General features: G+C 37.1%; 1 long non-coding RNA gene across 1 annotated transcript; it reads left to right on the forward strand.

Annotated features, from left to right (window-relative positions):
- Nucleotides 1-274: 274 nt before the first annotated feature.
- On the forward strand, nucleotides 275-24,430 carry LOC135287340 (uncharacterized). Its single transcript, XR_010351060.1, has 4 exons — nucleotides 275-423; nucleotides 3,752-3,874; nucleotides 10,263-10,318; nucleotides 24,206-24,430. It is a non-coding gene; the product is annotated as an uncharacterized LOC135287340 (long non-coding RNA).
- The last annotated feature ends 350 nt before the right edge of the window (nucleotides 24,431-24,780 follow it).

The raw sequence follows: 24,780 nt of genomic DNA on the forward strand, positions 1-24,780 counted from the left end.
AAATGAAGTTTGCTTTAAAAAAAAATCTGAATGTTTTGAATGGGTAGTCTGAAAGTGAAAAAATGACTTTTTAAAGTGATGTACCAAAAAAGCTTCTTTTACACCTTAATGGAATGATCCTGATTTTCCATTACTATTATGACTAACACAATTCAAAACTCTACTTTTTAATACTGAAACTGGAAAAACTTGAAAGGTTCAGAACTGGAGAACAGGGCTTTATTTATTTCTTTTTAAAACTAAATATCCTAATGTTGTATGGGGTTTTGGTGTTTTGTTTTGGTTTTTGTTTCAGTTTTTGTTTCCATGGGCCATTCCAGCACTTTCAGTTTATGTTCTCTTTCAGAAATTGACAAAACAGAAGAGGTTGTTGATGAAATGGATGGCCTGGTTCAAGTCAGCTTTATTAAAGTGTAACTCGAGGTAGGCAAGCTGAGTGACTTCCACATTATTTTTACTGGTAATAGTCTATGGGTAAAATGTGATGTAGAGAGAGATCCATCATGTCACAAGGTGCTCCACATATTCTGCAAGAAGTTAGTATGAGTAACACCCAGCAAAGAGAAGCCTACACTAAACTAGGCTGACAGTTCCCACAGTTATAAAATCTTCTGGGTATAAAGTTCTTGATATAAAAACTGTTCAACATGAAATGGAAATATGTCCCTCTGGTGCTTTCTGTAATTTTAATGTGCCCCTCCTTTGGCTCACTGACTGGGCTTCGCCTGTGTTTTGAATCCTCTGATCATTTTAGTTCACAGTACTGCCCAGCTTGGTCATTTTGTGAGAAATTACTGCAGCTGCTAATCTGCGTGATCCCCGCAAGGGAGGGTGAGAACTGTGCAGACTACCAGCACTTCTATCTGTATGGCTAAACTCTTGTATTTATACAGTAATTTGGTATTTTCAAAAATCGAAATATGAATGTCCCTTGGGAATGTAACCCTTCAGGTTCAGGGAATAAATGTTCACCTGCTGAGGCTGAAATGGTGGAATTTTGTCAGTCTTTTCCTGCAGTCTGTCTGCTGGATTGGTGGCAACAAAATTTTCAGATCAGCAGACCACAGGCTTGATGATTCTTCTTGATCCTAGAGTATTTGTTATATCCTGAAGTTGTGATGTTTTGGTGCTCTGTAGAAGTTCCTTTAACATTCCTGCAGCGACATGATCACCAGTACCCAACGCCTTATGCACAACGCCTCAAAAACATGATTGTGGGGCTTTTCCAGTTTTGCTAAGTAAGATGCTGAATAGAATTGTAGTCATTTCCACTTGTCAGCAAGAACTGCTCCTTGCACTTGGTCTCCAGCTGCAGACCACAACTCTTTAAGAAGTTATTTGTTGAGATCACAGTGGCAGAACTGCTGTGTTATAGGAGCAGTACAACCACAGCCATGTGCCTTGACTATCCCAGAACTTCTGGGTACTGAAGAAATTATCCATGCTTTACCCAAGATTTGCTATCTAGTGAAGCCTAAATGAACTCTACTGTGTGTTGCAATCCCTTTACCAGAAGCATATTTCTGAAACTATCTGCTTGTGCTTGCAAGGAGGGTGGGCCTTCAGTTGTCTTTAAATCTGCAAAGGCAGTCCTAAGAGGCAGTCAGTGTCTGCAGATCAAAATTTTTTTTCAGTGTTTCCAAAAGAAAATGGGGCAATGAGCTATAGAAATGCACTGTTTCTCCTTTGTCCTAAGATATTCTAAACATGCCCCAGGGAACAACAAAATTCTCTGTTACAGTAACAGCTCTGTCTGTAACCCAGAAAACTCCTCCCTGTTTATAATCCTCTTTCTTCTATGCTAGTAAAAAATATGGTAGAAAGAACTTAACAGCTGATAGTGGATTCCCTACCCTGACTTTTCTTCAGAAAACTTCTCAGAGTTCTGGCTGTCACAAACCATTCAGGGTATTCTTCCTGGTTAACTAAACCCTGAATTTGATGACCCTTTTTCCATATCTGTCTTATTTTTAGAAAATTGGTGTGAATAAGACATAGCCCAAGCTAACTGTGCCCAAGCTGTCTGGAGTGGTGTACATGGAAAATAAAGACTAAACATTGAGTTTAGTAATATAAAGCTTCTGAAGTGTAGACAAACAAGAGTGGGAATAACAGAGCCAGAATCTCTAGGCAGAGAGGAAAACAAAGGAAACGAATGCACCGTTGCTGCTACACTACATCAACACTGCAGAGCTGTCATCCTAACCCTCAGAAATGCCTACACTTCTCAAATAAACTTATCTGCTCTGTGTACTTGCAGAGCTGTGAGAACTGGTGACAGACAGATGTGGTCACTGCATGCCAGAATCAACAAAACTCCAAGTATAGCCCAATCCTCATATCCTCTCTGTGGAGAGATCAGCCTTCACGTCTCCATTTCTGACAGGGGGACATGCTTGTGTCAGATTGGGTTTCAGGAAGAGAGACAATACTCATGACCACTATACCTGGGTTCAACTATCAGCCATTATTCCGTTGATAATTGATTGTAAAATGAAAAAACCAATTGGCCAATCAACTCTATAAAAAAGATATACAAAAGAGTATCTCAAATTCCTTGTTCTGCATGTTTTGCATTTGTAAACCCCTCTAAGGCTATAAAAGCATTTGTTATGTGTGTGTCTAAAATGTTGCTAATTTCACTGGCAAGATACCAGAATATAACCTGTGTAAAGGTAGTTGGTGGTTGCTTTAATTTTAAATTTCTTACATCCTTCTGCTGATAGATATTCCTGTACACCTTTCTGTTCTAGTTTCTCAGATTTTCAGCAGCCAGAATTTTAACTAAATCAATCAAATTTAAAGTGGCTTGGGATAAATTGCATCCTGAGAGTAGGAGGGACTTTTAAGACTCTTTTAAGCTTACCTAGAAACTAGGCACTGAGTTTTAAGGACAGGTCCTCAGCAAAGAGGGCATGAAATGTATCTACTTCTTCATCTTAATTCAATGAGAGGCTCTCAGACTCAGTGGAAATTGTTAGCTTTTAAAGACCATTCTGCCTTTAATTACACAAATAAACTCTGTAGGGCCTATCTGTCTATTAGGGAAAACATTGCTGGCATTGTTTTTAATGCAATGTTTTTAATTTACTTAAAGGATAGGAAAATAGAGTTAAAACCATTGTCCTTCAAACAGGACTTGGAGGAGAATTAAAAATAAGTGCTGGGTTTGCCAGTGGCTAAGAATGGATTTTCAACTGAGTGACACAAATTTTTCCTTCTTTTTCTGCCAAAATAATGCAATAAAAAGTAGAGACATAAATGAAACACATGTTAAAAGTGACAGGTCATGGGCCACATCCTAGAATTCCTATTAGTACCCAAAAAGTTCATAAAACTGGGAGCCCTGACCATGGAGCACTTGGATAGGAGCTCATTACAATCTTCTGGAAGACACAGTAAGGATTCAGGGCTCCAAACTGGAGAAAAATAAGGACAAGGGGCTCACCATCAGCAGCCCCATAATAAAGGTCTCTAGAGAAGCCAGAAAGAAATTTGACTGTCACTGTGTAGTAGCTGAGGAGGCCCTGAGGCATGGACATGCTCTGAGTTTCGGGACCTCATTGCTGTGCTTTTATTCTGAGGGAAGCTGGGGACTGTCCCCAGCTGCCCATGGCACTCTCAGGGTTGGCTTGGGGCAGCCCCAGGCTGTGTTTCTACATGTGTGGCATGGTTGGGAGATCCAGGGGAGAGGAGTGGAGGGAGGAATGAGTGCTTCCCAGGAGTCCACTATCTTATTCTCCTCTCCTAGAAACAGACTGAACCTTCTTCTGCCAAGGAATCTGCCCTGCCCAGGCTTCATCCTGGAGAAAAGAGGAGTTGTCACTGAAGGTTATAAGCAACGGTGTCTGGATGACTTACAACTTCTTACAGGGTAAGAGTTTTGGTGCCCTGAGTGCTCAGGATACACACAGTTTGTAGTACAGGTTACACTTACTGCTTTTTCTTGCTCTTCCCCATCTTGCTATTTTCATTGTCATGGTAAATATTCATTTTACTTGTGTTGCCAATGTTTTCATTACATCAAAAGTCTTTTACTTCATGGCAAATTCAGGGTTTTATTAGTTCAAAACCTGCTTTATCATTAACTCGATAATTAATTCTTAAGAGTTTATACTTTTTTGCACTCAGTATAGGTAGACTATGCAAATTATACACTGTACTAATAAGACATCTTTTCTCTCATAAAAGGTAGAGTTACTAAAGGGAACATCTTGAAAGTCAAGTCCTCTGGAAGATTATTCTCTTTGACACTACTAAAAGGCAAAAGTCCCAGTTAAAATTAAATGACACTTGTTTATATAAGCAGATCATAGTTACTTTAATTATTGCTTTTGGCAGGATCCTAGAAGTTTAATCTTTCTTAAATCCCACATTAATGTCTGCTGGCTATAGGGATTTAGTTACGCTGAAAAAATATTCAGCCACTACCTAACCTAAATACAGCTGTACACTAGGGCAGTGTTACCCAAGATAGTTTCACTTGAGTGAAATGGGAAGATTGTTCTCAATTACTAATTCAGTTAGAAGACTGAGGAACATGAGATACGTATAAATCTAATTTCTTTACCATAGCAGTTTAAAAAGGACTTCAGGTCTTTGAAGTTAAAAGATCTTATTTGTATGCCTGATGTAGGTCACTCATTGCAAAACAATTTGCTCATTTACCTTTTTTTTAGGGAAGCCATTATTTTCAGAACAAAATAGAATGCATTCATAATATGGACACAAGAGGGAAAATGGTCTGCCATGTAGGAAGGAACCATTCTAGTGTGCACTGCAGATTTCACTACAGTTGCAGTTACACACCTTCAACTTGTTCTTAAAAGCATCATAGAAAGAAAGAGTTAGATTCAGTGGGCTGTGATTTCCGGGGCTGCCTGGTGGGTACAGGTTTAGCATGCACCCTAGATGTGGTTTAGGTGGGTGCAGGTTTTTCTGAGTCATTCTCTGACTAGTGCTGCTCAAGCCAGCTCCAACATCCATGGTCAAAACCAGCACCAATGTTCAAAAGGATATTACTGCACAGTTCAGTGAGGTTTGTTTAAAGCTCTGACATATTGGTTTGAAAATTTATTTTGACTGTAGAGTTAGCTGAAATAAGTGTTCTTTTACAAGGGACAGCTTAAAGCAGTATTTGATGGTACTTTTTCTTGAAGCCCTTTAGTACTGCCAGGCCTTAACAACCTTTCCTATTCTCTTGGTCTTGTGATTCAATATAGATCCATTAATTTAAGAAAAGCAGTGCTGTGACTCTTTTGTGTTAGCTGGTGATAAAATTTCCTTTTATTTTTTGCTGCAAATTAAGGTGGAATATACTCTACTTCTAGTTCTCACCACCCAAATAAAATATTTCTTTGACACCTCTAAGAAATAAAGATTACATGTACATTTCAGCTCTGTGTTTTATTTCTGTTAGAACAGTCTTTGGATTCTGCAAAGATGATTGAAATATAAAAAGCAACTTATGGTATAGTTTCACATATTTTTAAAAGATGAATGTAAATTTATATTGCACTTAAAGATATTATATCAAAATAAAAAAATAAAATAAAAAATATAAATATTTCTGGAAAGATAATAATTTTTCTGGTGGGAAATTTCACTACTGACAAACCCTCATTTTTTCTAAGCTTTATAACTGAAACTAAAGGTTTCAGTTAAAAAGACTCAATCAGATCCTACACCATCAGAAAATCCAATCATTCAACAGCGACTGCATGTGGCCAAGCCACATTCACACAATTCTGTTAGTAATCAAAGCAGCTGGTCTGTATGCAGCTACATTACACCGAGATCGTGTATCACCACCAAATAAGCATTTTATTAGTTTAACATAAAGAAGGGTGACATCAGGAAAGAATAAATGGCTGCAAAATGTTTGACAGTGATCCTCTGTGAACAGCACTGTTATTCTGGAGTGTTTTAACTCACTTCCTTACTATTATAGTGCTGAGAATTTTTATTCTTGGAGGAGTCAAACATTCATGTACTCAACCCCTGTAATAGCTGAACCTTGATAACATACCTTTTTATTTTAAAAAAGTCAGAAAAAATAGAGAAAAGCATGATTTGAATGCAAAGCAGTGGCTGCTTACAGCTGTCTTATAGAATGAGTAGGTGTAGTATACAGGAAAAAGTAGATGCTGTTATGTGTGCAACACACAATACATTTTTACAAAAGCAGTGATTTCAGCCACATCCAGAATAAAATAATGCTTGAATCAAAATATTAAACAATTTTTTAAACTTTAAAAAATTATTTAGTATTGAATAAAGCAGCCCTGAAATATCTCTTTGTTTCAGTACATGTTGTATTAATGGGTGTTTTTGAATCATTTTAGTGAGTTCTGGCATAAGACAATAAAGAAGTACAAAAATATTGTTCCACACAAAGTTCTGTAACAAGAACTCATATGCCGTGTCAGAAATGATGTTGTAGACAGTGCTGACATTCTTTTTGGTAACGTAAGAGAAAAAGGAAAAGTGTATGGGGACTAAATGGAATTAACAAAACACACTAAGCTATTTCTTGCACATTAAAAATTGAATCTTGCTCATCTCAAAATGCCTTTTGGGCTATTGGATATAGATCTCCTGACAGCTGCAGATGTAGTCAAAGTAGTATTAGAAAATCAGAGATTTTTTTCTCCCAAAGTTCAAGACCTGAGCACTGCCTAAAAAGGGAGACATGCCTTCGAGCACTGAACTTTTGATATTTTTCTGACTTAAGTGCATACCAACACTTGGAGTTCAAAGCATGAGTTTAATAACCAAAAAGAAAAAAAAAAATTCAATTGTGATTACGTAACAATGAATAACACAACGTAATTTTACCTGGGAAACCCTGAAAATATCTGACTGTTGTTTTGTTTTTCTTTTCCTTTTGGGGTGAAAATAGGTCAGGGGAGTAAAATGGTGTTATCCACCATTGTCTGAAACATTTCGAAGTTGGCAAACATTTCTGCCATGTGTAAAACTGGAGATCTGTAGCAGGTAGAAACATGAATGCCTTCTACAACAATATTATTTGGTTCCCAGCTGAGGTAGGTGGCTGTTCTCACAGCGATCCAGACAAACTCTTTCACTGGGGCTCCTGCTGAAGTCAGAGGTGTTTTCTGGCCAGGTGGCAGCCTGGAGCTCAGAATATATTATGAAGGTTCCAAGGCCACCATAGATTTCAATGAACACGGTCTCTGCTACAATTGCAGCTGTACAGCTGCTTTCACCCAGCCACAGTGCAAGTTGCTGGATTTGTTTTGTCTTTGCTTTCACCAGATCACTTTTCAGGCAGACCAAATCCCTGATCTAATTCCAGACTTCAGCTGGCATGCAGGAGAGCATCAGCCCTCCTCTTTTCCGAGGTGGTGCAGATGGCTGTTGAATTGATAGGTCTACATAAGAAGAATCTAAAAGTAAATGTTCCTGAAAATGAGGATTTGAGAAGATGCCAAGGGACTAAAGACAGGTCTTCTCTTTCAAGAAAAAAGTCGGGTGAAGGACTGCTACATCTCATTGCAGCCACCAGGTACTTCTGTAGAACAGAATATTTACCACAATTTTAGTATTCTTTATCCACCCTGACCCCCCAAAAAATTTAGATACGGAGGAGGTTATTTCAGTATAATGATGACACATAATAATCACATGGCTAAACCTCTTAAACATTTCATCATTTTACTGCTTTAAAACAAATGCCACATTGTAAGACTGTATCTATAAATCCTCCCTAACACAGAAATCTTTTGCCTTACTCAGCCTAAAAGAAATACATTCTTTCATGGTTTTAAATTGAGCTTACAAAACCTGATGCTTTGAACGTGGAAAAAACCCCAAGGCATTCTTTCTAGCAGCAACTAAAGGGAAGTTTCACAACAGCAATGCGCAGTTCAGCCTCCCTTCTGGGCATGAAAATATTATCAAGTAGACTCAAAAGAGTGCAGTCTATTTAATCTAAAGTACTAGACCTAGTATTATACTTTATTTTTTGTGGGTACAAATACCTTCCTTCAGAAGACATCAATGAGAGAAGTTTGCAAGTAACCTGATGTCAAATGAAATCCTTATCTACTGTGAGAAATGTTCTCAGGTCGTGGATTACCATCAAATTCTGGTCTCACTGAAGTCAGTAAGATTTTTATTGTTGATTTCATGTGAACTAGTTAAAACTCAAAATATGCTTGACATTTGACACAACAGGAACTTCAAGGACCTTTAACATGAAGCAAACAGAGCTTGGCTTCCAGCTGGACCACTGATCCTGCTGGCCACATTCTCAGTTATAATTAGGTGCCTTTTTGCTTGTTGGGCAATATAATGGGCCTTTGAAGTCTGTATTTCCTTCCTGTGTTTCTCTCCAAGGCACTAAAGACTCATGACTCTGCTCCAACCTGGTCTCTCCCACCGAGCCATTGCCAATGTGCCGCACACTCTCCTCTGGCTGCCAGCATCCACCCAGTTGAGGCCCCAGGCTCCTGGATGTGGCAGCCAAAGGTGGCTGAGAGCCACTGGCTCTGCATTCTTGCCACAGATTCTTTAATCTACTCTGGGGATGGGCAAATGGCCTCTCTCTGCCTCAGCTTCCTTACAGGCTAGAGCAATAGCCTGGTGTGCAGTCGGCTGTGGGAATACGAGCTGTGGGGAGTGAGGTGCTCTGCATCAGCACCTTGGAAGTCGACTCCAGCTTCAGTCACTGGCCCTAGACAGCTATGTATTCCATTAAAAACTCAGTAAAAACTTCTTCTGGCCCCAGAAATAGACTATATTGTGCCCTGAAGAGTATAAACAGATAATCTATTTTTTTCTTGTATTGCAAAGCATCTAACAACAAATGTTAGGTTTACAAGGAATTCTCTTTCTTTGTTATCTCTCTGCTTTTGGTTATCGTCTTGTTATCTGCTTACCTATGACTTTATTATTCATGATTGTATGGCTTTTTATCTCAAGTGTACTTAAACACCAAAACATGTAGTACATACTTATTTTCTCGGGTGAGAAACACTAGAAGCAAAATCTCTTATATTTCCACATATAGATGTGCATAAAGAAATGTATATGACTACAAATAACTTATTTGCACAACTTTGATGAGACAGAAATAAACATCTCTGGTCTTTGCATGGCCCTCATATTTTTATTTTCATATATCTAAAAATTACAAATATGTACAGCTTCTTATTAAAATGCAAATAAGTTTTCTAAATACTAGAACAGTTAGATATATTTACTTTTCATACTGCAAAACCATAAAGTACTGCACAGTATGGTATTAAAAAGAAAACATATAAAATGGAATTATGTCCCATCTCCACACTTTTGTACCGCAGTTTTTCTTTTAATTCTTAAAGAGTTAGAAAAACTGCAAACAGAAAGTTCAAAAAATATTTTTCCAGTTATTTTCTAATTGGTTTTGACAAACTAAACCAAAACACTATAACTTTAATGAGCTCCAAGAACATGATTATTTCAAATCATAGCATGTTTGCCTTAGAATATATTCTTATTAGATTCCTCCCATCTCATTATGCCTCTGATATTAAAGGAACACTACATAATTTCAAGTAGCTGAAAGAATAAGATTTAAGTCTTGTTTAGACCTAAGAATGCAAGTGCTTCATGGACTAGGGCCACCATGCTTAACATTGAACCAGGTTGGCCAAGATTTCCTTCTGCTAAAACAGCATAGTAAAACCCCAAAACTTGTAGTTTGGCAAAGAGAAATTTAAAAAAAAATATTCAGAAGATGCATTTCTAGTGAAAGTATGCCACGGGACACAGATTAGCCTGGGGAATAGGATTTACTCTGTTGCTTGAAGATGCAGATTTTGATTACTTTTCTCATAGGCTTGAAACAAAGGTTTTTGTCTCAGGTCACTCTGAATTTAAAAAATGTATGGACTTTCAGAATTCCTAAACTCTTAGCTCGGAATAAGTACTGTTCCTAGCAGGGTGTGGAGCTTTCTCACTCTTCCATGCTTTTCTTGGATTCGTTCCATGTTAATACCAAAAGAGATGAATTTTCTCTGTGTGACAAAGAAATTATCCCAATACAGATCTACCCATCAATTTGTAAAGCTTAGGCCCAGTGAGAACAGGAATTCTGATAGGCAAACTTCCAAAGAAACCTTGCAATACTATGATAAAGTAAATATTATGATACTTAAAATATTTTATTTTAAATTTTTAAAATTTTATTATTTAATAACATTATTTAATTGTTTATTAAAAAATGGTGCTCTTCAAACTTTTTTTTTCTTTTACAGTGATAAAAAGAGAGCTGTCTGAGGACGGTGAAGGAGATTACTGAGTGACTCCACAGGTACACCTAAAGCTTATGTGGGGCTTTGTAAAGCATTTCCACTGAGGGTATAAGGGACTGAAAAAAATGTCCCTTAAATTTCAGATAAACTGATTTAAAGTCAGAAAATATAGGACAAATATTAATTATCTTTACATACTAGAACATAAAATCTTCATCTAGTTGTTTTCTTTATAGGTCTATTTTTCAAGCCTGAAAAAGTTCAGTTAAAATGTATTGGATGTCACTTCATTTCCCTATCCTCAGAGCAGACATATCTGATGACAAGAATGCCAGTCCCACTGCCAGTGAATAAGATAAGGGAAGTTTGCAGTTCATTGAAAATATTGAAAAATATCAATTTATTATCTCTTGAATGTAAAACATTAAAAATACCAAGGGAAAAAAAACCCCAAAAAACAAACTAAAACCACAAAAAATCAAAAAAGCAAACCAACCAAACTAGACAAAGAACATTTTTTACAAACCAGAGAAACACTTTCAAGTATCTCCAATTCTAGCTTATTTCTTGTTGAGGTGGTTTCAGAAGTCAAGAAAATATTTCAGTAACACCCCATAAACCTCCTTACGCAATTCAAGATTTGGAGTGTACCAAGGTTCAAATGACTGAGATGAACCAATTTAAAAGTATTGCGGAAGACAGATTGGAAGCTGCAGATCCACAGATCTTATCTTTCTCTTCCTGTGTGCTCTCTAGCTGGCCACTGATAGGTTTAAACCATAGAACCTAATGAAGATATTAAGAAAACCTATTTTTTGCGGGTTTTTCTTCAGAAGCTGGCATTTAGCAACCATAAACGGCAACAAAACAATATTGTGGCTTGATGCTCATGGTTGTAACAATGATGTGATAGGAAGTGGGTGTCAAGTTCCCTTGGAGAGAAATAGGGAATAAATGAGACACTCTGAATCACCAGTGAATCACTAATAGAGTTCTGCTTCTGTTTTTTTGGCTTTTACTTCCAGACTCTAAAACTATGACAATTTTTAAATGATAGATGATGGTGAACACTTCTCAGCATTCACAAGTGTGTGGTAAGGTCTGATTGCCATTATACTTCCTAAGACCATGAAAACAGGAAATTTTAATAACCAGTATTTATTGTTTCTTTTGGCTAATGTCAGAGTCAATGACTGTTCAGATTCTTTGTAGAGCAAGAGAGGATGAGGGTAGAAGGACAACATCTTTGTGGCCAGCAGCAAAACCACTAAGTTCAGCAGAGTTCAGGGAGTTCTGGATTTCTCTCACAAAATTTATAAGAACGAACTCTCTTTGAGCACATACTGTACTACATCTTATGATGGAAAATGAACTACAGTAGCTTTTACTGTGAATAAATATTGTGCATTTTGATAGCCAATAAAAATAAACTGATAAGCTATGCTAATCTGAGAAAGTGGGTGCTCCCTCAATATTTTAAATATGATGACAAAATTGAAGGTAAGAAATGTCAGGCTGTTAAAAGGAAAAATAAAATTGTCTAGTTGGAGTGTGTGTATGTATACATGTACATACCTGGGTTCATTATCATCATTGTCAGCACTGAAATTATTTTAAACAGAAATTTCAAAAGCTATGTCAGAGTTCAGATTGTTCCGTTTTGAACGGACTGAATCACATGAATTAAAATATTTACTTAAAGGTACATGTAAATATTATTCTGAATTGATTCTGAATTCCTGTAGGAGTTCAGTGAATAGGACTGGGTCCAGGTACTGGTGCCTTGTCACACCAGATAGAAATAGACAGAGACCAGGTCCACTGTGTCAGAAGCTTTAATCTCCATTTTCTTTTTGTATTCTGTTTCTATATGACAAACTGCACACATTGAGCAGGTAGGACCAGGGAGAGCCTGGGAAAACATTGGCCAGGCAGTGAAGAAATTTATCCTGCAGGTTTGCCATCTGGGAATCTCTAGATTCATATACGTACAGCAGTGTTTATATTTATTGACAATTGTATTTGCTGTCGTTTTAATTTCTACTATGAAGTGATTGCATTGAATTAACAATGGTCAAGTGTTATAATCTAGCCAGGTCTCTGGGATGATTGTTACATACATTTCAACACTCCTGACCTTATAGTCCACTGGAGTTACACTAAGAAAATGCTGAAGGAAAAATCCATTAGGATTGTGTAGGACAATTTATGACAAAGTGGCAGTGTAATGGGTATGATGAAAATGAAGTGTGGCTTTATTGACTTACAACATTATATGCTCTGTATTAATGTTTGCATTTCTACTGAGAGAAATTTCCTTAGAAGAGAAGCACTGTGCTGCATGTTGACTGATTTATGTGGTTTTTTATCATCTATGCTCTAGCAAATGCTTTATGAAATGTTTGTTTCTGGTTAAAAAGAAAATTAACAAATTCACAGTGGTTCTGGCTGCCATCTTAGGGCAGAATAAAGAGCAGATTTAAGTTAATGTGTAGCCTATTATCTTGGGAACAACAGCACCACTACATTTTAAAAAATTTTTGCTTTTTCTGGTGCATGTTTTTAATTATAGAAGCGCATTCGACTGCGAATGATCTTGTTGGGTCACTCCATACCATTTTCTTTCTAAGCTGAATTAAATCATAAAACTTAGCTTCCAGCAAAAGCTTTCAAAGCAAGGACACAATGTTCTTAACTATTACTCTCTTCCTGTCTCATGAAATTGTACATACATCCTGCCTACTTGGAAATCAATGTTTTTAAGTAAATCAAAGCTTTTTATGTCTTTAACGGAGTTATGGAGCTGTTTCTTCTGTACCTATTACCTTGAATAGTGGTCAGTAAATCTCTCTACAGAGGTGAAAATTGAAACCCAAAACTTCCAAATTTTTCCCCACCTGTAAATATGTACCTGAATGTTTAGATTGTACAGACAAAAGCACAATGTAATCCACACCATTCCAGTTCATGGTGTTGTCAGTAACAGGAAATTTTAACATAAGAATATGAGAAACTAGTGGCCCAATTAAACTAAGATAGACTCTAAGTTTGACTTAATACAAGGTTCTTGTCCAGTTTGATTTTTGTAGTATCAGACTTATAATAAAACCTCCATAATATTTTGGAAAACTGAAGCCCATAATTATTAGTAAAGGGCCACACATCTCTGCTTGAAATTACTGACATAAATGTGGTTGTGTTGACTTAAAGGTTGAGTAAGAAGGGCTATGGTCAAGTACTATATTTTCCCTGGTTCTTAATATATACCACCAGCTATTTACATTACAGATTTACATTTCTCATAGGCTTCAGCCACTCTAGAGATTAAAATGCAGCTTCACTGGGCGCTTTTCATAGACTGCTAAGCTTAGTTCTCCAACATACAGGTAATTCTTCCATGTGCTGCACTTACCTACTAAATCTTCACAGAGCAGAACCCTAGTAAAAAAATTAATGCCTGTTTATGCTATAGACTCTGTCTTTATTTCTATCAGTAGCAGTACCCCAAAGTATTTGAGGTCTGAGAACTATTTCCCATTTACTGAGTCATATTAGAAGATGTCAAAAGAAAGCTAGGTCAGTTGACCCATGAAAAGATTGATTTTTCTAACACTTTTTTCAGTCCCTTATACCCTCAGTAGAAGAACTAGATTTCTGTCCAAAATTAACTGCAGAAGATTATATAAGTTGCCTGTGAATCCAAAGAGATGGAAACAATCTATGGTAAATGGACTGGATTTTCCTCTCCCGGTCTCCAAACATTTATCCTTCTATCTTGTGACCATAGAGGAAGTGAAGGACCTGGGCTGGTGAAGTCTCCACCACAAATAAATTCACCACAGATAAGTATAGCTATAACAAGACAGAACTAAACTTAGGCTGCGAGTTAGAAGAGTGATTCCTCATAAAGATAATTCCTGAAACTGCAAACAGTGAGTGGGAATGATTGACACTGTCTATCTCAACATGCTTGTAGTTCATCTGAACCAAGTTGGGGAGCCCATGGTTGCCCCAATCCACACTGAAGTAAAGTTGCACCAACTCCAGAACAATGGTGAGAAAAATTCCATAGGTTTTGATAAACAAACCCAAACATATGTATCCAGAGTCTACATGTTTTCAAATATACTTAGTGGTTATGCTGACATTTAAATTTCATAAGTACCAAGTTTCTGCTTTCACAGACTAATCTGACCCCTCTCTAAACCAGACAGAGTCTCTCCTTTGTGGGGTTGAGCAATTATTTTTCTCAATTTTTGGCTTCTACTTCCTTAGATAAGGAGCAAAATAAAAAGTATACCTTGGGAGTTTAGGAAGTTATTAAGAAGAGAAACTTATTCAGGAAAGGAACTTCTTGTTTCTCATAGATGCCAGACTCAGACAGAAGATGTCTTTTTGTCTTCTCCTCTCCCCACACACATCCCCACCCTTCCCTCCAGCTACAAAATACACTGTAGTTATTTGACTCATTCTATTTCTTGACAGAAATCATAACTGAACATTGCCCTTTTATCTTCTTCAAAGAAAGTCCTGTGTCTCAATACACAACCTTTTCCAGACATGTTTTTATTTTACAGTTTCCACCTCTACAGTTTCACCTGGCCAGCTCCACCTCAGAATTTCATCAGTGTCACAGGTGTAGATAATTTGCTATGACTTCATGGTTATTATTCTTTCTCTTTGCAAATGAGATAAGCTATTATTGTCCCTGAGGGCAATCTATTTTCTCACATACTAGCAATGAGTCAGCAAGGTGTTATAATATATGTGATCATCTCACTGCATGAATTTTCACTGAACACTATACAGGGTGTTATCTTGCTTGCTGTGCTTTATCTATGTCTTATTGAAACAGTACATTCAGAGTCCTTCTGGGCTGAAAAATACTATGACTTGATGATGGAGAAACTCACCTGCAGAAGAGTTTCTTCGTTATTCTTTCTACTTTCCTTCAAGACTGATGTGCAAACTTTCAGATTAAGAACCTTAATCTGAAAACATGGAGTTACACATTTTACAGAATGACATCCTTGAATACTCATTATGAAGCTCTTTTAATTAGTATAGTTAATGACCAGATGAGAGATATATTTACACCAGCATTAATAAAGTACTGCAAGGCAGCAGAAGCAATAGAGGTGTTTTCAGGAGAGCCTTTATACTCTGCCATACTTAAAGGAAAGAAACCCAGTGGAATTTTGTCAATGATATATTGCACTTGTGAGCATTTACTCTCATCTTTTAAATGCTTGATAGTAGATGTGAGGGAGCAAAGGCTGTTTCATGTCACTCATGTAATAAAGCAAAGAAGAGGTCATCTGCCTTATTTTCATGTTTTTACCATTAACTGAAGAAAGAATGAAGAAAATATATTTAGCACAAATTTTTTTGAAGAATGCTTATGTTTTGAAAAATTGTGGTGTCTGACACAACTGTATTTCATATACCTGCCATGGGATTTATAGCTAATAAACTGTATTATGTGGTAAATATAGCCCTGAACCACACTTCCATAATACTCCACTGAGCCTTTGAAAAACAGAGAGCATACTCGCAGCAGTGGGAGGTTAGAGGGAAAGAATAGAGACTGGAAAAGGAGATTTGGCTAGAAGGACAGCTGTGGTAAGGCATGGAGGGGATCCCAAGAAGTCACCTGTTGATGATATTGAGCAGAGGTTATATTGCCTGGAATACAAAAATTTAAAAAAAAATTACCAAGGGGAAAAAAAAAAAAGAGGAGGAATGATATTTCCTGCAATCATGTGAAGCAGAATTGTTTAGGCCATGAAGTAATCTGTGGAAAGGATTTAGTGTGAAAAGAATTACCTGCATTGGCTGCTGGTCTCTGCAGTAAAAGAGCAAAAAGGCAAAAAATGTGATTGCAGTAGCTGGTCCCAGCCAATGCCTGCATTCAGATGCCAGTGCAAACATCCTGGGCTTTGCTAGGAGCTTCACTGAAAGTCTCAGACTGGTTTGCACAGTGAAATGGTAAACTTTAGCTTCTACTAGTTTTTTCTTTAACTACCTGTTGTGTTATACCTCAGGTTCCCTTCTGAGATATGAAAGAAAACAGAGGAACTGGAAAGAATTTTTCTTAAGGTTGAGGGTTTTGGGGATTTATTATGGGGGGCATTAATGTCAACTCTTATGGAGAGATTGTCATTGATGAAAATTTAGAAACATCTGTAAATAACTTATTCCTTTTTTTTTTTTCTTTCCCCCCCAAGACTCTGTGTACTTTTGTCTCCTGGATACATTTGTAAAACTTGTTGTCTTTTGATATCAGTTCCTATTCTTTATATTTCCCCTTCAGGAAAGAAAACTTCTCTTCAAATGAAGAGTCAGTCTTAAAACAACAGGAAAAAAAACATAAGCAGGTGGACTACTCATTTTAGATAAAAGCATTATTCTTGAAAGTAATTTGGGTTGTCTGTTTTTGTTGGTCATGTCAGGACCTATTTACTTTACCTGCAGAGCAATCCGACTGCAGTTATTTCCACACCTTGGGCTGAAACTCTATCAAAAGACAAAGGCACAGATGTGTCTATAGCAACTTGAACCTTACACTTTGTAAAAGGCTCAACAAAGCACTGTATCAATGCGTTTAGCTTCCAGAAAGCAAATTTTTATCTCTTTAAGACTAAATGTTTCAAATATTAAGAAGAATACAATTACAAAATGCATACTCATAAACTTCCTCTTAAAGATGATAATTGAGTACTACTATTCCGGAAAATTGTAAAGATGTGATTATAATTTCTTAGTTCTTACTAAGAAAAATTTTTTTTTTTGCCTTCAGTGGAAAAATTCTCCTTTAATGTAAAATACAGACTTCTACTTTTTCATTCCTATATCTGAAATGTATGCCCTGATCAATGATTGTGTCACTGAGAAACACATTGCTAGGATGTTTTCTTTATTAGTGTTAGAACTTCCTCTGTGCACAGTCTCGTGCTTCTCATCAGTCTGGAGACTCTGTAGACAAATTACCTGCCTTTCATCCTTCTGCTAGAGGGTAGAAAAAAATTACTAGAAGGAAAAAAAAAGGCTTAGTAAGAGTTTTTGTGTAAAAGAGTTGGAATCTGAGACAGAGACAGATAACAATTTCAGGAAAAAAGACTTTTAAAAAAGCAGAATGGAAAGGGAAGATGAGAAGATAAGTTATGCATTCTTTTATAATTACCTTTAAAGTTTCGACTTTACTTTTAAAAATTCTGTATTTTTTATTGACAAAAAGTACCATTTATTAAATGTATTATTGTTACTATTAACCTTCTGGTAGATAAACAAGTCTCAGGAAAGAACTGTAATTTAGCTGGAGAAGAAGGAAAGGAACATATTAATCTGCTTTTCCTTTCTTTTGAAGTAAATTAGAGAAGTGTGAAATTATGGCATAGGATACAGTTCCTCTTCCTCAATACAAGCAGGACTTATCATTTCATAGTAAAGTAGAGCAGAATCAGTCTTAATGATGCTGAAAGAAGATCTAATAACTTCAGTTTTAATTCATCCTTTTCAGGGACTACCAGACTTTGAATATGACATTTGTAAATTAAAAGTTTCAGAACTGTCAGATCTTCCACCTCCTGACCAGCATTTCCAGAATTGAGAACAATTGCTCATAGTGGCTGTCCTGGAAGGAGCTGCTTAAAGTCTTGCAGGAAAATCTGAGAAGTATGATATGAAGTTAAGTCTGATGAAGGTTGATATTGCCATTGAAAGTGGATAGTACTGCACTCTTCAAACTGAAGGGAATTGAACCTGCTTTATCACTCCACTCCTCATTGGGCAGGACAGGGAGAAAATAAGGTGGAAAAAACTCATGGGTCAATATAAGGGCAATTTAATAAAGCAAAAGCAAAGGTCATGCATGCAGAAGCACAGGAAACAAAAATATTTTATTCTCTGCTTCCCTTCATAAATGGATGTCTTGCCACTTCCCAGGAAGCAGGGCTTCAGTACACATAATAGCTGTTCCAGAAGAAAAATTATGTAAATAACAATCATCTGACCCCACTGTCCCACCCTCCTCCTCTTTTCTTTTAGCTTCTATTGCTGAGAACACACATGGTCTGGAATATTATGGACTATCCCTTTGGCCAGTTTGGGTCAGCTGTGATGGCCATATTGTCTCCTAAGATCTTGCCCACCACCAACCTGCAGATGAGGGGGAAGGTTGGAAGAGCTGATGCTGTGCAAGCTCTTTTCAGCAATAGTGCAAACACTGGTGTGGTATCAACACCTTTCCAGCACTCTGAGAGCTGCTATGGGAAAATTAACTCCATGTCAGCCAGAAACAATACACCTGCTAAGGGACACAACTAAAATGCTATGTATGCACTCATATGAAATCATGTTGATGTATGCATTCATATTAGATTGTCACTGAAAAAAATCAAAGCCATTGCTGGAAGCAGGGACCACTACCCCAACCTTTTGCTGAAGTTGCATCTGAAATAAGTATATGAATTAAAATTAGTTCTATTCACTGTTGGTTTCTCAACAATTGTGTTATTTGAAATCTTAAAGATAAGCGTATGTAAAAGTATGTAAACATATGTCAATATGCATTGAAACATGCACGAATAGAAAAGCAGTAACTTTCTTAACAGAATCATCTGCTAAACTGTTAAGTTTTCAGTGACAAAAAAGAGGAAACAGTCTAATTGCTCTGTGCTTTGTATCTTCTCTAAATGCTCCAAGTTTTCTTGAGAAAACACTTGCCAGAAACCTGTGATTTCTTTATGTTCAGAACTATATTGCTAGTTACTTGTATAATTTAGTGAGGTTTCATTTTGATTGTCAGATTCCAGCACTTCTGTGATTCATTTTTATTAAAAGAAGTCTCCAATTCCCCTCCCCTTAAAATCACTTTCCTGGATGATTAAGAAATGCAGTTCCATACTATCACAGGACTTCCCGAATTCTCTTTCTTCAAATACTACATCCTGAAGTTCCTTTAATGCTGTTCCCAGGAAGTGACTCATGATTCTTTATTAATTATAGAATATGTTAACTTAATGAATGCACTAGAAATGTGCTTTTGTATTCTCACCATAGCTTGAAGGAAATATCATTGCCAAGGTATTACCTCTCACTGATCTCGTACTACTGCTGTAAATGTAAATTTTATGATTGATTCTTTAAAACTTAGCCAAATTAAAAAAAAAAAAGTTAATGTAGACCTGATTTCTATGGGCTACATCTTTGATTGCATGAATAACTGTAGACATTTAAAGCTAAACACTAAACAATTTCATGATAAATGAGGACAAAAGCTTTCCTACTGTAGGTTTGATGAGTATTTTGCTCTGTTCATGCATACGTTTATTGCTGATATGGCACATTACATCTTTATTATTATTGGGTTTTTGCACTGCAATAATCTGAATGATACTAACCCACTCTTGTGAGTTGGATGGATAGGCTTATCCCAGTGGCAGGAAATAAAAGGGAATATTCCATTTAGTGTTAGCTAAAGTGTTAGCTTCAGATACATTCTCTGGTATCATCAAGGACATGTTTGGAGAAAAACCTTGTGTTTGTATAGAGATGGTAAGTGGAGCAGTTCATATTCTTAGTTATGTTGTGCCCTCTGGCAAGCCTGCCAGGAGAGTGCTGTGCTTGTTTTGTGAAGAGAAACCTCCTCCACATTCCAGCTTGAGCATATCTATTGTTTTCAGACATAAACAGATGTCTTCCTTACCTAAGGGAAGCTCTCAAAAATCTGGAAGTAAAACAGAAGAAACTGATGTGAAACCACAACAGTATTTGACCTGTCTGCATGCATTAATAATCTCAACTTTAGCTGAAGGCAGAGTTCTGTTGCATTCAGTTTTATTTATTTGCATGGTTTCTGCCCTGCAGTATGGAAGAACAATAAAGGATATTAGTATTAATTTAATTTTTTAAATTTCAATTAGGATTTTGTTAAATACATACATGCTTATTGTGTCATTCAGAGTCTTTAAAAGCAAGATAATTCAGAATTGCTTTACACGAGCTGGGCAAAGGGGAGTAAACATATTCCTCATTCTGCCAAACTGTCCTCTATTTCACAGCCCAAAATCTCAAAATTTGTGATGATATTGAGCTATAGAGCCAGAGCAGAGCTTTTACTAATAATTCTGACAGAGTGAATGATTTTTCTTTGCATCAGTATTGCCTGTTTGTAACAAAATGCATATTTTGGGGGGGGGGTGTTATATCCGTACATTTACTTTCTGTGACAGGCTGATCTATCTTTTCCAGCCTTATACAAATGTCTGTAGGACATTCAGACGTGTTAGAGTTTAGCTGCCTGTGGGAGGTAAGATAATAACCCCAAGTAGGTCAGGTTTGCAAATCCTTCATGAAGACAAGGCACACCAGACTTACTCTACATTTGAGACTCATCTCCTTGAGTGCCTTGTCTCTCCTCTCTCCTCACCCACCTAAGCCATGGTTACAACACAGACTGTATGATGACATCAAAACGATGCTAATATTGGGTAACTACCTGGAGTATTGAGATAAAGTGTGTGTGTTCAAGGACAGCAGGATAAGGACATTGGTGAAAGCGAATAAAGGGAAGTGTTGAACACAGTGCCCGAACAAAGGAAGTGAAGTTTTTGAGCGAGGTGCAGTGCCCCCAGCAGAGCCCTGTACTGAAGCCAGCTCTGCAGCTGCTGGCCAAGCCACAAGTCCAGCACAGCAAAGGCTGATCCAGCATCTCTCCAGCAAACCACACTGCAGTGACACTGGTGCTGCCCTTGCTGCTCGTGTCGTAGTGCAGACACAGCTGGGCTAGACCTGGCTCAGCCACCTCCCTGCCAGGTTACATCTATTTGCAGAAGTAGCAGCTGGGATGCAACAAACCTTATGTAATAGTAAAGATGCCCAGAAATTTCGATTTTTCAATTATTATTTTTTAATTCAGAGGCATCTGATGGTCAGATTAGAATCAGGCCATGATTTCTCAGTCCTGGAATGATGAAACTGTAGTTCTGCAAGAAGGAAATAATGATAATCTAGAGCAAGGTATGGCAAAAAAAAAAGTGATGGAAGGATTCAAAAAATGAAAAGCAAATTTACTTTTAATTCTTGTAAAATTTAAGTGCACGTAGCCTTTCATGCCCATAAAACTCAGTGAGTCATAATTTAAAATAAGAGACTAAATATAAACTAAAACTACTCAGAGACTGAATAATTTACTGTGTCATTCATAAGTAAACTATAGAATTTGATTTGTTCATAAAGCAGACAAGGTTTCCAGTAGAAATTCTCAAGAATTATAGCTATCACAGTAGACTGCTATCTTTGATTTTATTTGTTGTTTCTGAGTGTGCATCATCTTGGTTTCCATGCTACGGTAGAGTGATTCATATCTTGTGGTTAGGAAGACTGACTTTTTGTTTCCGAAATTTCTGCTATGAGAAAACATCTGCTGAAATGTAGACAGTTTGTGGTGTGTGGATGAAATGTGTATTCTTTATAACCTCCTCCAGTAAGGACAGACTCGTCACAAGTAACAACACTATTCTCACAGTTGCACTCTTGGCACATTATCCCCTAATAACACAATCAAATATTTTGTCTATTTAGAAAGAAAGGTGCAACGTGATATTTATATATGTATGATTTGCATCACTTCCAGGTTGCAGATGCATGCACTATCCTTGTTGAAGGGAAGACTATTTATACAATTTAATATTTTATAATCAAAATTGATATTCCATACAATCTAATAATTTCTATTACATAGAGAAAAGCCTCCTTACAGTACCAAGAAACACTTGTTCAACTGGAAATTCAGTTTTAAGTCCTAAGAGCAGAGAGGTTTTCTTACCAGTTGCAGTTTATCAGGTTGAAGTGGGAGCTGCCTATCATGTTACAACATGAGTACTCATTGGCAGGAACTCCCTACTACTGGTGGCATCACACAAGATTTCAAATAGAGTTCATATAGCTAGGCTGGAAATCCACACTTTTGCATCCCTATGCCTCTCTGCTCCCTTTCTCCACTGGGGACAGCTCCCAGAAGGAGTGGACCCCTTCAAACCCTTCATGTGATCAAGCTTGTGTGAATTCTCAGAAAAAGTAATCAGCATGCTAGCTCCTAGAACAGTACAAATTTTTCTGTGTATAACTATTGCTCAGCAGACACTAAGGCCAGCATTTCATCTGCTTTGTTAGGTATCCCAAGAAATTCCACTGCAATTATTGAGACCAGAGGCATAATGCTGCAATATTTGCCATATACATCACTCTAAATAAATAAATATCCATCCAGTCAACTTACATGGGTAATTTCATAGTCAGCCTTCTCTTTTTCTTGTTCCTTCAGCCTCACACACTTAACAGAAATTTCACGAGTCTTCACAATCCCTCGCACCCTCAGGTGTTCGTGCTCTCCATGCTAATTATGTTTTGCAACATGGGAAAAACTTCTTTAACAAGAAGAGAGAGAAAAATGGAGTGTCTGAAAATAGTCCTTTACTCATTTAAATAATTTTTTAAAATCAATATTACATATAGTATGCTCACTGGTCCACAAAAGAGCTCATCTTCATTTTTTTAATTTTTAAAATTAAACTGCATTCTAGTGCGTAGAGAATATGGCATATTAAAATTTGCACATATACCCTGGCTGGTTCCTGTGAAAACATGTGAAAATGTACTCCCACAGCTAAGTAGTTAATGTAACAGATGTTTTATCTCCTCCTAGACTGATTTTTTTCCCTTTGGCTGCTTCCTACTATGAAAAGCAGAAATATGAATTATTTTTGATAAACAGCATGGTATTCAAAGACTGAAGTATTCAGCTGTGATTCTAAGAAATACTACTTCATCATTGGTTATAACTTTCATTAGTGGTGTTGTACCATGATTTTCCCTAAGTACTATTCTTTGGATTTCTTTCTTTTTTCACAGTTAGAAATGGAGCTCGGTTTTGCACAGTTTATAGGCGTATCCTATATGTTTTCTTGATATTAGCCAGCACTAAAAGAATGCTTTTGATTTGAGATGCTTGAAGGAAGAAGTCATAGAGTGAAAGTGGGTGTTCCCCTGTTCTCTGAAATTTTAATAAGCTGAGCTGAGCTTGACAATCATATATTCTCTTACCTCAGTGGGATCGCTCTTTCATGGAAGTCATCAGATGCTCTTAAAAGGGAGGCTCCCTTGGATAGGGAACTGACAGTCTGATCAGCCCAACATACACTGTGTCTACATGAAACTGTGACCTGATTCAAAACACTTTACAGAACTTATGTCACTGGTGATATTTTGAGAAGTCATGTTTCTTTGTTTGCTTCTAATTTTTGTACAAACTAGTCCTGATTTTAGCTGGGATAGAGTAAAATTTTTTTCCAAGTAACTGGTACTGCTGTGTTGTGCTTTTTTCATTCAGTGTGAGGATAAGGTAGATAACACACTGATATTTATTTCTTGATAAATAGTGCTTGCTCTTAGTCAAGGCCTTTCAGTGTCTCATGCTCTGCTGTTAAGCAGGTACACAGGAACCTGGACCATAGCCAGGACATCTAGCTTAGGGATATTCTGTAGCACAGAACATCATTCCCAGTACATAAACTGGGGGGAGTTGGCTCAGAGGGGCTGATAGCTGCTCAGGGATGAGCTGGGCACAGGTCAGCAACTCGTGTGCAATTGTATTGTGCATCACTTATCTTCCTTTGCTTTTATTTCTCTCTCTTTAATTGTTATCTCCCTTTCCATTACTATTATTACTGTTGTATTATTATAATATTTTATTTTATTTCAATTATTATGCTGTTCTTATCTCAGCCTACAAGTATTAACTTTTTTCTGATTCTCCTTCCCATCTCACCATGGGTGAGGGGTAGTGAGCAAACAGCTGCATGGTACTCAGTTGCTGGCAACATAATGGCTAACACTCCAGTTATTCAATTTTAAAATATTTTCCCTTTTTTTTTTTTTTTTTGTAGATATGGGGCTAGTTGTGAAGGAAAATGATTCACTGGTGTCTGTGTGTGCAGACAAAAAGCCTCTTAAACAGAAGAGTCCAGAGAAATATAGTGGGAGGAGAAATTACAGTGAAGATTTTGTCATCTTCAGAAATAATTGATGTAGTTTCAGATCTATTATTCACTATTTGGTTGTATCCATACCTGGTATTGAAATAAAAACATGACTCTTCAGTTGTGGTTGGATTTCCGTTGTTTTATCTGATTAACAAATATAGAAAGGTCTTGACTATCAAGTGGTTTGGTATGTCTGTGGTATAAATGTCAAGAAATGGCAGAAATTTTCATTTCTGGGCTGATGTACCTGAGTGTTTAACTCTGACAAAAATGGTAAGGGAACAACCCCTGTCTAAATTGGAGGGATGAGCAGAACACAAGAGTAACACTTAAGGCATTACTAGATGCCTTACTAGTCTGAAATATCCAGCCAAATTCACACTGTGCAGTGGAGGGGTGTATAAAAAGGAAAGGAGGGGGAATGGTGTCAGCCACCCTTTTAGAGATGTTTTAGAGCCTACCAAGAATGTCAAATTGAA

This window comes from Passer domesticus, chromosome 1 (genome assembly GCF_036417665.1).
Source record: "Passer domesticus isolate bPasDom1 chromosome 1, bPasDom1.hap1, whole genome shotgun sequence".
Lineage (NCBI taxonomy): Eukaryota > Metazoa > Chordata > Aves > Passeriformes > Passeridae > Passer > Passer domesticus.